Source organism: Rhagoletis pomonella, unplaced genomic scaffold, assembly GCF_013731165.1.
Source record: "Rhagoletis pomonella isolate Grant_MI unplaced genomic scaffold, Rhpom_1.0 Rhpom_scaffold_00001, whole genome shotgun sequence".
NCBI lineage: Eukaryota > Metazoa > Arthropoda > Insecta > Diptera > Tephritidae > Rhagoletis > Rhagoletis pomonella.
This window is the reverse complement of record NW_023458555.1, coordinates 2,625,222-2,631,134: the sequence shown is the minus strand read 5'-3', so window position 1 is coordinate 2,631,134 and position 5,913 is coordinate 2,625,222.

Below are 5,913 nucleotides of genomic sequence, written 5' to 3'. Positions count from 1 at the left end.
TTTCGCAATTAATAAAAACCAAAAACAAAAATAAAAAACTACACATGGTCCCTCTGCCGGCATTCGAACCCGAACCTGCTGGAAGCTAACAAATAACAGCGAGCACCTCTACACGTTCAGCTACAGCCAGACATGCAAATGTGCTTTCCAATGCTCAACTTCAATCACATTTCGTTAAAACGCAAGCAATGATCGGGTAACAATAAGCTGGTACAAAGAGACGAGTTGGTCCGCTACAGCATGACCGAGGATCACTTTCGTAAGTACTCCAATATACCACAAATAGACTATATGGTCCAACGATTTTTGCAGGGATTGGATAAAGTAAATTTCTGCGACGCAATAACCAAAAACATGGTTCCATCACAACCCGCATTTTTGCGGTGCTCATGCATATATACATATGTACGTAGGTATGTGCGCAGCCATGCAAACAAATGTATGTATATATATATATTAGGGTGGTCCAAAATAAGTAAAGTCGGAATGTTAATGCTCTGACCCCCTAGGATTGTTCAATATCGAAAGAAATATAGGCTCTATTTTTTTATTTTGAAATCAAAAAATATTTTGAGGTCGCTCAAAGCGCTCAAAGTTTTCTAAGTATTTTATATGGGAAATAAACAACTTCTCGCAGAAATGGTATGGAATTCTTGAAAATCAATATTTTTCGATCGGACCAGAGCCTGGTTGTCTTCAAGTGACTTCCAATAACAATACCCAATTCTTTATTTAACCAATTTTTAATAATAAATCTTTTTTATTTACCCCCCAATTACATTTTCCGCGTGTTTTAGCGGACCTATAAAATATAGTCACTATGAAAATGGTTAAATAAATAACTGGGCATTATTATTGGGAATCTTCCGAAGAGAGTTTTCCATACCGTTTCTGCGTAAAGTCGTTTATTTTCCACATAAAATACTTGGAAAACTTTGAGCGCTTTGAGCGACCTCTAAATACTTTTTGATTGCAAAATAAAAATTAACGGTAAATTTGTTCGGTATAGAACAATCCTAGGGGGTGAGAGCATAAACATTCTGACTTTACTTCCTCACATGCATTTTTTTTTTTTGACCACCCTAATGTATTTATGTACATACATAGGTAGCTCCATTTCACCCCTGTAATATGTATTTTCTTTTTGCCTTTCTTTGCATTTCTTGCCGAGCAAACAAACACCGAAATCCGTGCTGGCACAGCAGGGCATTCCCCGGGAAATGAGCACAAATTCAGTGAGCATATTTTTAGCCGGTTCAACGCTGATGGAACACCGACAGTGCAAGCTACAACCTACAACATTGCCAGTGAATTGCCATTTCCTGGCAACGAACAACGAAACGCGCGCTCTGCCCACTCAACCGACGTCTTTTTTTACATATACATAGCTAAGGGTGTGTGTTCACAGACAAGGGCAACGAGGGGCGGCATTCCTTGCAAGCCTAACAGCTATGGGTCTTACAGCGTCGCGGCAAGCCTTCACTTGCTCTTTACCAAACAAAAACTGGGAAATTTTAAATCCTGCAGATATCTCAATTTGCTATTACCCGTATTTTCCAAAACGCAATTTCCACTGCGCATGTCCTGAACGCGGTGTGTATCTGTAATGTAACGATTGTTGCCGCCTTTAAGAGCCATTCACTTTAATGCCTAGTTGGGCACACGGTTGCCACTGTTGGTTGTTTCCAACGAATCGTGGTTGTTTTTCTTTAATATTTTCTAATTTGGTTGTTTGGTAGTTTTTTATAGGTTAATTGTTTTTTTTTTTTTTTTTTTTGAGAAATTAGCCATTTTTTTTTTTACAAAAAGTGTTATTGCATACTGAATGCCCAAAAATGAATAAATGAATTTTTCAAATTCCTATTTTTAATGCAACGTGTTTTATGTGCACATATCGAGTCCGAACCGCCAAAATAACGTAAGCGAAATTTTTTTCAACATTTTCTTTTTGATGCAGAAATATTCCTAGAGCATCTAGATGCATTTCTGCATCAAAAAGAAAATTCTGAAGAAAATGTCGCTTACGTTATTTTGGCGGTTAGGGCTCGATATGTATAAAAGTAAATATGTAATTGAACGCACAAGTATTTCAAAATAATTTTTGTTTTCTAAAATAGCAGCATAGGTCCACAAAATTTTCATTAAAAATGGCCTCAATAAAATTGTTGAATTTTTCTTTTTAACCGACTTCACAAAAAGGAAAAGGTTTATCAATTCGTCGGAATATTTTATTTATTTTTTATGTATGTTACCGCATAACTTTGAACGACGTCAACCGATTTCTACAATTTTTTTTTTGCTACATCACGGGTGGTTCTTTACTAATTTGGTTCAAATCCGATCATTGGATCATGAAGAAATTAACGATAATCTTAAATTTTTATATGGGAATTGAAGTCGGTTTTGTTTTTTGCTTGCAAATTACTTGTTGTAATAGATAAGCGGATAACAAATTTGTTTATTTTTTTTTTTTAATTTGGCTTTTATTTCAGATTTTGGTTGGTTATTTTTTTAACAAGTGGCAACCATGGTTGGGCAACGATATAAAATATGTATGTATATAAAGGGTGTACCAAACAAAGCGATTAAATCGGCAGCTGAATCAAACCCTCACTACCCTCCAGAGAAAACCTTTATTTATTGGTATTAAGGCAGCAATAGATATAAACCTTTTAAAAACGGAAGTATGTACATATGTAGATACAACAATGAAATCAAAAGCGAAATTCAGCCCAAATAATGCTAGGATATTACACCATGAGTACTAGCAAATATAAAAAGAAGAGGAATAATGCCTAGAACACCTTTTCCACTATTGTCCCCCATATTTCTAGTAAAACAGTAAGGACCAGTAACTGGTCTGTGTAAGATTTTATTATTCAGCAGCACCCTTTATTTCTCTCTGTGACATTTTTATCCGCCAACGCATTTTCCCTATTCCTATACAGAGAGAACAGTGTACAGTACACACAGATTAAGCCACGCAGGCCATCCATAAAATTGTTTTGCTAATGCTAAGGATAACATGCAACAGTTTTATTTATAACTTTTGTCACAAGCAGCGGCATAGCACATACATATGTATATAAATATTAAGTTATTATAGCAGCCATGCCAATACTTATGTATGTACATTCACCCGAAGTGGGAGCTGTATTAAAGGAGTGAAAGAGGTTTTGATGAGATGCATATATGCATGTACATATAGGTATAAATATGTAAATGCAAAAATAAATAATGTCCGACAGCTTGGCTAAAACAAACAATTTGCATTTTGTGCTATTAATTTTTACTTTCTATAAAACACCCACTACTCTTCGGAGCTATAGAGAGCAAACCTGTGTTTTTTTTTTAATTTTAATATGCACACGCATACATACATACCTTCATATAAGTATGTATGCATATATGTACACACATATACAAAGGCGATTCGTTTATTTTTAGTGGAGATATTAGCCCCTATATATTAGTTAATTCGGTTTAATTCAATATGAGTACAGTAAAAGCATAAACAGACGGCAGCGTTGATCCGGATCGACTCGGGAATTAACTGCAGTTGATCCGGATTAAGACCGAGTTAATCGGGATCAACGCTGCCGTCTGTTTAAGCTTTAAATCATGATTAATTTTAATCTGATTGAACAGTTGATCGTAACCGCGATTAAAAAATTTAATAGTTAATCATTAATCCTTAATATGATTAAGAAGGTTTGGTAATTAAATATTTTGGCGCATTTTCATTAAGATCCATACTAACGGACGTTATGCAAACTAGGCATTAATGTCCCTCTGCATATGGGCGATGGGTTTGGTAAAATTCCCAGCTTATGTAATACTAATAATAATAATCATTATTTATATTTTATATATAATGTGATTTTTATTATCGCAAAATACAAAATAATAACTATAACTGGTGTTTGGTTTCGAATTCGGACAAACTTGACCACTTAATCTCTGCTTTTCTTTTTAATTGAATTAACGATTAGTGATTAAAATTAATTAATCGTAATCACAACCGACGATTAACGATTAAAAAAAAAATAATCATCAATTAATTAATTTTAATCGTTAATCAGATTAACATTTTGCCAATACTGTCCTATAGGTAGAGTTCACTTTCTTAATAAAAATATGCAAATTTTCTAGGGAAACTGATTGTTTTTGGTTGGGGGTTTAAACCCCCTTGTAGAGGGAAATATGCATACAAATTTTCCATTACTTAGTTTAAGATAATAATGGTAAAAAATATTTTAAGACTTCAAATATTTAAGATCTCTTTTCAGAGATAGTAGTCGAGAGATCTAGCTTTAATTTAAGTCACGAAGGTTCTATCACCTTTTCTTTCTTTGCTAGAGCTTCTAAAATATTGCAAAAACCGCGATTTTTTGACACTTTGACCTCGTGTTTTTTTTCAAAATCTCAAGCTCATGGGAACTTTATGCTTACGGATTCGTAATTAGCACAAAAACCCTATCAAAAACATTTTTAACATTTACCGCACGAAAATATTTTTATATTTTTGTCTGGCGGTGTTCAACATTAAAAAAATTTTTTCTACAGACATCCTTCGCTCCCCTATTTAGTTATAGTTTTGCAAAATAGTTCAAAGAATATCATCAACTTTGTCCTACAAAGCAAGACTCCCCCCAGAAAGGTACATTTGGTCCTAAAAACGTGACCTGCGAACAATTTTTAAAATCGGGTAACGGAAAGACGTGCCTCAAAGTCCCTAAAGTTCAGCAAATTCATGGAATTTTTCACAAAGCGGTCAATATTTTGCCTATAAGTCAGTGGGAAATTTAATTTATTTTAATGGCACTTGATGGAGTTTTGTCCCCCGATGTCCGCCAAAATACACATAAAGAAAGAGATGTAAAACCCAAAACAAAAATAACAAACTTTAAAATTATGGCTGCTCGTCAACGGTCAGATCTATTGTAACTGGTGCAAGGCGAATTCATACATGATGGTATCGGCAGAGCAAAAACGAAAATTACAACAAATTATACGCACAATGACAGCAAGAATCACCACAAAATTACAATAAACTCAACATTTTGACATTCAGAACAACCGCACCGAAAATCTTAGCTGTACTGACAACACCACCTTGTATGAATTCGCCTTGAACGGGTGGTATTGGAAATAGACAAAACCACGCCTACCTTCTATGTAACGGTAGTTTGCAGATATACAAGAACTGCTATATATGAGTAAATACTGAAGCTAATTCACGCAAAATTTACGCTACCAATTATCCCGCAACAAAAAAAAATAATATAACAAATTTTCAGAAAATGGGCGAGCCACCACCTATTAACATACATATATGTATGTATGTATATATGTATCTCGGTGATCGCTCTATCAATTTCCACCACCCTTGGTACAACAAAAAAAATTTGGAATCACACTAAAGTTACGCCCACATCCCTTACAAATAAAAGTAATTTTCAGAAGTACAACAAAATTATGTATTCAATGTGCTAAAAAAATAAAAATTAATAAACATAATTTATTAATAAATTTTTTGTTACTAAAATTGCAAGTATTTTCGAAAGTATTGGTCCTACATAATTTGGTATATGGACCTTTTTTGTATAGAATAGAAATAAGCAAAGAAAATTTTTTTTTGCACTTGAACTTAGATGGACTTGGACGAACCTAAGATGTTGACCAAAAATTGTCATCTTCCACACAGATTGTTTATAGAGCATACTGAACCATTATTTTGCTATTATCAATCAAAATTCTAAAAACGCGGATTTTCGGCCTACGCTAATGGGCAGGGTTGCATTTGTGAAGAAACAAACAGAACACTATGAAAGCAAAGAACCGTACATTTATTAAAAAATGGAAGTAAACAAAGAAATATTTGAATATGTACGTAATTATTCTCAACTGTAT